Source organism: Coregonus lavaretus, assembly GCF_964263955.1.
Source record: "Coregonus lavaretus genome assembly, chromosome: 23".
Classification (NCBI taxonomy): domain Eukaryota; kingdom Metazoa; phylum Chordata; class Actinopteri; order Salmoniformes; family Salmonidae; genus Coregonus; species Coregonus lavaretus.
In genome coordinates, this window is record NC_140010.1 from 4362249 (window position 1) to 4370893 (window position 8645).

The window sequence follows — 8645 nt, forward strand, 5'->3', positions numbered from 1 at the left end:
CACTTATATCCTAACTTTAAAACAAAGTACTCAAACAAGGGCTGACCATAACCCTAACCATAACCATAACCATAACCCTAACCCTAACCATAACCATAACCCTAACCATAACCATAACCCTAACCCTAACCCTAACCCTAACCATAACCAGCCTGGCTAGAGCAGAATAAAGCTATAACCATAAACCTAACCACAACCCTAACCATAACCCTAACCCTAACCCTAACCCTAACGCTAACCCTAACCCTAACCAGCCTGGCTAGAGCAGAATAAAGCTATAACCATAACCATAACCCTAACCATAACCCTAACCATAACCCTAACCATAAACTTAACCATAACCCTAACCCTAACCCTAACCCTAACCCTAACCCTAACCATATCCCTAACCCTAACCAGCCTGGCTAGAGCCGAATAAAGCCATGTTATAAATCGAATCAAATGTTATTAGTCACATACACATGTTCAGCAGATGTTATTGCGGGTGTAGCGAAATGCTTATGTTTCTAGCTCCAACTGTGCAGCATACACACCATAATGGAAGCAAGCCATATCAGGGTTCAGAAAAGCTGTGCCAGAATCAAGAGCCTGCCCTTGGAATGGAGAGTGAGAAGTGATAGAGAGAGTGCCATGTTTTTTATATAATGTTACTTTGGTGCCATGAACTTAAGATAATTAAGTTAATTACTGATGTTAACATAACACTGACATATGTTGTGGTAAGTGAGGCAATAATTTAACTAGGTAATACAATATTCCATACATTGTTATAAGATTCTACAGCTTAACATTTTACATCAGTGTGGTATCTATTTTTTTAAATCTATTTTTAAGTTGAAACAGCATTTTTTCCAGGTTCCTTAAAAAAGTATATACAGTGGGGAAAAAAAGTATTTAGTCAGCCACCAATTGTGCAAGTTCTCCCACTTAAAAAGATGAGAGAGGCCTGTAATTTTCATCATAGGTACACGTCAACTATGACAGACAAAATGAGAAAAGAAATCCAGAAAATCACATTGTAGGATTTTTTATGAATTTATTTGCAAATTATGGTGGAAAATAAGTATTTGGTCAATAACAAAAGTTTCCCAATACTTTGTTATATACCCTTTGTTGGCAATGACACAGGTCAAACGTTTTCTGTAAGTCTTCACAAGGTTTTCACACACTGTTGCCTGGGCGGTGTGTTTGGGATCATTGTCATGCTGAAAGACCCAGCCTCTCAGAGGAGCCTCTAAAAGAAGAAGTTACAGGTCTGTGAGAGCCAGAAATCTTGCTTGTTTGTAGGTGACCAAATACTTATTTTCCACCATAATTTGCAAATAAATTCCTAAAAAATCCTACAATGTGATTTTCTGGAAAAAAAATTCTCAATTTGTCTGTCATAGTTGACGTGTACCTATGATGAAAATTACAGGCCTCTCTCATCTTTTTAAGTGGGAGAACTTGCACAATTGGTGGCTGACTAAATACTTTTTTTCCCCACTGTATTTATATAGACTCATGCCGTACTCAGGGTATTGTCATTTTCGAGGAAAAATAAAATTATTAGTACACATGTACGCATACTCATTGTTAATTTCTCCTAGCTTTCTTTTCACAATCCACAAGTGCTAAGACAAGGGTTTATTAGAATGAAGTTGCTTCATGTCTTTCCTGTGCAGGCCAGTTTATGTCCAGCCAAAGCATACTACAGCTCTGTATATCTCTGTCTTTTCTCTCATATATTGTGTGTAATGAAGGGATTACAAGAACCATTATCTTTTAAACAATAGATTTCTGAAAGAAAGTTTTGTCAAGCCTTCATTAGCCGAGGCCTCCCTCTGTGGTCTGAATACAGGCCACATTTTCAGCAATTACTTGACCAGAAAACAACTGCCAGTCATTCTTAAAGGGGAAGGATTCCAATTAATAAACCTCTTAAACACTTTGGTTTTACTTCCATTGCCCCAGTATCTACTGAACAGTCAAACAGACAGCGGCTTTGGCCAGAGGGAGGAACTTCATTGTGTTTCAAGACTTAGTAGTTATCGTTGCAGACTTTGAAGGACTTAATCCGGGGAGGTTGGGAGGAGCAGGTGCACAGTTAACGGAACTCCCTTCCGCTGTCATTTGCAACTTGTCAGAGGAGCCACAACGGAGGAGCCACAACTCACGGCTCAGCATTGGAAGAGGATGCGTGTACCATAACTAAGCTACCTGTACAGAGGTAAGTACAATGCAGTTTTAAGAAAAATAAGTGTTAAGTAAAAAATAGATAAGTAAAAGAATACATAAAATAAATATTAAAGAGCAGCAGTAAAATAACAGTAGCGAGGCTATATACAGGGGGTTCCGGTACAGAGTCAATGTCCGGGGGCACAGGTTAGTTGACGTAATTGTGGTAATATGTACATGTAGGTAGAGTTAAAGTGACTATGTATAGATACTCAACAGAAAGTAGCAGCAGCCTAAAAGAGGGGGGGGGGGGGGGGGGGGGGGGGGGGTGGCAATGCAAATAGTCTGGGTAGTTGTTAGTGATGTGGACACCAAGGAACTTGAAGCGCTCAACCTGCTCAACTACAGCCCCGTCTATGAGAATGGGGACGTGCTCAGTCCTCTTTTAACCGTAGTCCACAATCATCTCCTTTGTCTTGATCACGTTGAGGGAGAGGTTGTTATCCTGGCACCACACAGACTGATCACTCACCCCTGAAGGGCCCCCGTGTTGAGGATCAGCGTGGCAGATGTGTTGTTACCTACCCTTGCCATCTGGGGGCGGCCCGTCAGGAAGTCCAGGATCCAGTTGCAGAGGAAGGTGTTTAGTCCCAGGGTCCTTAGCTTAGTGATGAGCTTTGAGGGCACTATGGTGTTGAACGCTGAGCTGCAGTCAATGAATAGCATTCTCACGTAGGTGTTCCTTTTGCATTTTTCCCCATATTCCATCCAGTTTGCTTTATTTTTATAATATAGTACACTTGATCTTTCTAGAATAAGTTTCTCCATTTCTTTTTGTTTTTCCTCTAATTTATTCTGAGCCTCTATGTTACAGTTTTTATTGCCATCTATCTGTTCTGTTAGACTTTCTATTTCCTTTGTTAGTATAAACTCTTTTGACCTAAAATGCTTTTGTTTTCAAGATGAGTACTGAATTGCATGGCCTCTAAAGGCACATTTAAAGGTGTCCCATACAATAAGGAAATTTGCTGTACCTATGGTATGTCGTAGGTGTTCCTTTTGTCCAGGTGGGAAAGGGCATTTACAAATGCCGCTAGTGATATTGCTGTTTATTTTGAGTTGATGGTGATATTGCTGTTTATAATATAATAATAATAAGCCATTTAGCAGACGCTTTTATCCAAAGCGACTTACAGTCATGTGTGCATACATTTTTACGTATGGGTGGTCCCGGGGATCGAACCCACTACCCTGGCGTTACAAGCGCCATGCTCTACCAATTGAGCTACATTTATTTTGAGTTGATAGTGATGTTTATTTTGAGTTGATAGTGATATTGCTGTTTATTTTGAGTTGATAGTGATATTGCTGTTTATTTTGAGTTGATAGTACTATCACTACTTAGTTTGAGTTGATAGTACTATTACTACTTAATTACATCTACTTGTTGAAGATACCATTATTGTTAAGATATTTCTTCATTTCATTTCATTGCAGTCTGTGTGATGATGTGTGAATGACGGAGACAGGCGCAGGAAGTAAAACACAGAAATCCAGAGTTTATTCAGTGTACATTAATAAAGCGCAGCAAGCGTCAAAACGAAACTAGCACCTTGGCTACATACAAGGAAAGAGTTGCTCAACCGAGCTACTCACTCTCACAATGAACAATCACTCACAAAGGACAAGGGGGCAGAGGGAACACTTATACACAGACTAATGAGGGAATGAGTACCAGGTGTGTGATTGACAAGACAAGACAAATGGAGTGATGATAAATGGAGCGGTAGTGGCTAGTAAGCCGGTGACGACGAACGCCGAAACCTGTCCGAGCAAGGAGGAGGGGCAGCCTCGGCTAAATTCGTGACAGAACCCCCCACTTGACGCGCAGCTCCAGTAGCGCGCCGACACCGGACTCGGGGACGGCCAGGAGGACACGGAGCAGGGTGAGTCGGATGGCGATGATGAAAGTCCCTCAACAGAGAGGGATCGAGAATATCCCTCACCGGGACCCAGCACCCGGCGCCTCAAATCCAGTATGGAACGGACAGAGTACGCCGGCGCCCCCTTGATGTCCAAAGGAGGTGGAGGGACCTCCCGCACCTCAGACTCCTGGAGCGGACCAGCCACCACCGGCCTGAGGAGAGACACATGAAACGAGGGGTTAATATGGTAATCAGGGGGGAGTAATTACCTATATGTTGATTCTCCTCAGGGACACATGCTCGGCGCGCGTAGCGGAATACACCAAGATGTCATCGATGTAGACCACTACACCGCGACCAAGCATGTCCCGAAACACCTCGTTCACAAAGGACTGGAAGACTGAGGGAGCATTCATCAAACCATAGGGCATCACCAGATATTCATAATGCCCTGTGGTTGTGTTGAATGCTGTCTTCCACTCATCTCCCTTTCAGATACGCACCAGGTTGTACGCACTCCTGAGATCTAATTTAGTGAAGAAGCGCGCTTCATGCAATGACTCAACCACTGACGGAATGAGGGGGTTAGGATAACTAAATCTAATCGTCTCCTTGTTCAGTGGTCGATAGTCAATGCACGGAGAGGCGGGTGAAGTGGAGGGACGTATATACAGTGGGGAAAAAAAGTATTTAGTCAGCCACCAATTAAGCAAGTTCTCCCACTTAAAAAGATGAGAGAGGCCTGTAATTTTCATCATAGGTACACGTCAACTATGACAGACAAAATGAGAAAAAAATATCCAGAAAATCACATTGTAGGATTTGTTATGAATTTATTTGCAAATTATGGTGGAAAATAAGTATTTGGTCAATAACAAAAGTTTCTCAATACTTTGTTATATACCCTTTGTTGGCAATGACACAGGTCAAACGTTTTCTGTAAGTCTTCACAAGGTTTTCACACACTGTTGCTGGTATTTTGGCCCATTCCTCCATGCAGATCTCCTCTAGAGCAGTGATGTTTTGGGGCTGTCGCTGGGCAATACGGACTTTCAACTCCCTCCAAAGATATTCTATGGGGTTGAGATCTGGAGACTGGCTAGTCCACTCCAGGACCTTGAAATGCTTCTTACGAAGCCACTCCTTCGTTGCCCGGGTGGTGTGTTTGGGATCATTGTCATGCTGAAAGACCCAGCCACATTTAATCTTCAATGCCCTTGCTGATGGAAGGAGGTTTTCACTCAAAATCTCACGATACATGGCCCCATTCATTCTTTCCTTTACACGGTTCAGTCGTCCTGGTCCCTTTGCAGAAAAACAGCCCCAAAGCATGATGTTTCCACCCCCATGCTTCACAGTAGGTATGGTGTTCTTTGGATGCAACTCAGCATTCTTTGTCCTCCAAACACGACGAGTTGAGTTTTTACCAAAAAGTTATATTTTGGTTTCATCTGACCATATGACATTCTCCCAATCCTCTTCTGGATCATCCAAATGCACTCTAGCAAACTTCAGACGGGCCTGGACATGTACTGGCTTAAGCAGGGGGACACGTCTAGCACTGCAGGATTTGAGTCCCTGGCGGCGTAGTGTGTTACTGATGGTAGGGTTTGTTACTTTGGTCCCAGCTCTCTGCAGGTCATTCACTAGGTCCCCCCGTGTGGTTCTGGGATTTTTGCTCACCGTTCTTGTGATCATTTTGACCCCACGGGGTGAGATCTTGCGTGGAGCCCCAGATCGAGGGAGATTATCAGTGGTCTTGTATGTCTTCCATTTCCTAATAATTGCTCCCACAGTTGATTTCTTCAAACCAAGCTGCTTACCTATTGCAGATTCAGTCTTCCCAGCCTGGTGCAGGTCTACAATTTTGTTTCTGGTGTCCTTTGACAGCTATTTGGTCTTGGCCATAGTGGAGTTTGGAGTGTGACTGTTTGAGGTTGTGGACAGGTGTCTTTTATACTGATAACAAGTTCAAACAGGTGCCATTAATACAGGTAACGAGTGTAGGACAGAGGAGCCTCTTAAAGAAGAAGTTACAGGTCTGTGAGAGCCAGAAATCTTGCTTGTTTGTAGGTGACCAAATACTTATTTTCCACCATAATTTGCAAATAAATTCATTAAAAATTCTACAATGTGATTTTCTGGATTTTTTTTCCTCAATTTGTCTGTCATAGTTGACGTGTACCTATGATGAAAATTACAGGCCTCTCTCATCTTTTTAAGTGGGAGAACTTGCAAAATTGGTGGCTGACTAAATACTTTTTTCCCCCACTGTATACCCCTGGCGCAGGGACTCGGTGACATATGTTTCCATAGCCACCGTTTCAGCCTGTGACAGGGGTTATATATGACTCCTGGGAGGTACAGCGTCTACCCGGAGGTTTATCGCACAATCCCCCACCCGATGAGGTGGTAATTTAGTCACCTGCGTTTTAGAGAACGCTTGCGCCAAATCTAGGTATTCAGGGGGAATGCGCACAGTGGAGGTACTGTCTGGACTTTCCACCGTGGTTGCACCAACGGAAACACCTAGACACCTACCCTGACACTCTCGCGACCACCCCGTGAGAACCCTCTGCGGCCGTGAGAAGGTGGGGTTGTGGAGTGCTAGCCAAGGGATACCTAACACCACAGGGAAAGCAGGAGACTCAATAATGGAAAAAGTCACCTGCTCACAATGATTCTCCTGGGTAATCATGGTGACTGGTGCAGTAACTTCCTTAACCAACCCGGACCCTAATGGTCGACTATCAAGTGCTCTGATGGGGCGTGGAATGGATAGGGGAACTAATGAAATGCCTATATGGTGTGCGAATGTGCTCTGGAAAGGAGACAAGTATTTTACAGTGCGCAGCAGAGGGCTCTGAACGAGTGTGGGTGTTCGATACCTGGGGTGATGTGAGAGTGCCCTGCCTGCCGCCTCCAGGCCCAAAAGAACGTTGACTACGATGTGTGGTGAAATGTCCCGTCGTGCCACCAGAGTGGCACTGTCGCTGTCCTCCTCCGCTCTCTCGGCCGGCGGCTCCACCCAGCTCGAGGTCCGAGTCTTCCGGGGTGGAAACGGGCAGACCCCTACCAGGACGTCCTCTGGCTGCCAGCAGGTTGTCCAACCGAATGGCCATGTCCACCAGTTTATCGAAGGACAACACGGTGTCCCGGCAGGCTAGCTCCCGTCGGACGTCCTCCCGCAGATGGCACCGGAAATTGTCGATCAGGGCCCATTCGTTCCACCCGGACCCCGCTGCCAGCGTCCGGAACTCCAATGCGAAGTCCTGCGCGGTCCTCGTCCTCTGCCTCAGGTGGACCAGTCGCTAACCCGCCTCTCGTCCCTCGGGCGTGTGGTCGAATACCGCCCGAAAGAGGCGAGCGAACTCCCTGTAGTCCTCCAACGCGGCTCCTCCCTCGTTCCACACCGCGTTGGCCCACTCCAGGGCTTTCCCACAGAGGCAGGAAATGAGGACGGACACCTTCTCCCGCTCCGACGGTGCCGGCCTGATGCTGGCGAAGTAAAGCTCCAATTGGAGGAGGAATCCCTGGCACAGCGCCGCTGTCCCCTCAAACGCCCGTGGTCGGGATATCTGGATCCCTCCTGGTGCTGGGGTGTAGGTGGCTGGATCCGGTTGGCCAGCTGGTCTCGACAGATCGGGTCTGTTCCTCTCCAGACGTTGGACTACCTGAAGAACCCGATCCATCGCTTCCCCCAAGCTGGCCAGCATTGTGGAGTGCTCCTGGACCCGTGCCACGACTCCAGGCATGCGCTCTTCTCCCGCTGACTCCATAGCGGGTGGGTGAATATGTGATGCGTGTGATAGAAGGAGTCAGGCGCAGGAGAGTAATACGCATCCAAAAAATGTATTCCGTCGATAAACAGTTGCGCAAGCATGCGACAACAAAACTCAGGCACAGGGGAAATATCTACCTTGGCAACAACAAGGTAAGGGTAGCTCAACCGAGCTACACACAGCTCACAACAAACAATCGCCCACACAGACAAGGAAGCAGAGGGTACACTTATACAATGACTAATTGGGGATAAGGACCAGGTGTGTGTGATTAATTAGACAAGACAAGTGGAGTGATGATAAATGGATCGGCAGCAGCTAGTAAGCCGGTGACGACGAACGTCGAAACCTGCACGAACAAGGAGGGGAGGCGGAAGTCGTGACATAACCAGAAAATGTGTACTGTTTGTAAACATATTTATTTCAAGAAATTACATACATCAATATACGCTCTTTCATTTAAAAAAAAACATACAATCCTTTACTAATGCATGAGTCAGATTTTGATCCTTAAGTCAAAAATATTCAGCTGAAAAATACATTTTCATCCAAACTGGTGCAGAAGTGTGCATTAATAATGATACAGAAAATAAGTTGAGGTTTGGTTGCTTTCAGTCATGCATGGATCATGAAGAATGAAGAACGGTCAGGAATGTCAGATGTGAATTATGCATATCAACGACAAACATGTCCACAGTTTTCCAACTAAAGGGGAATTACTTGTTACTGAAGTAACATTATAACCATTATGTCAATACTAACAAGTGGCATATGAATATGC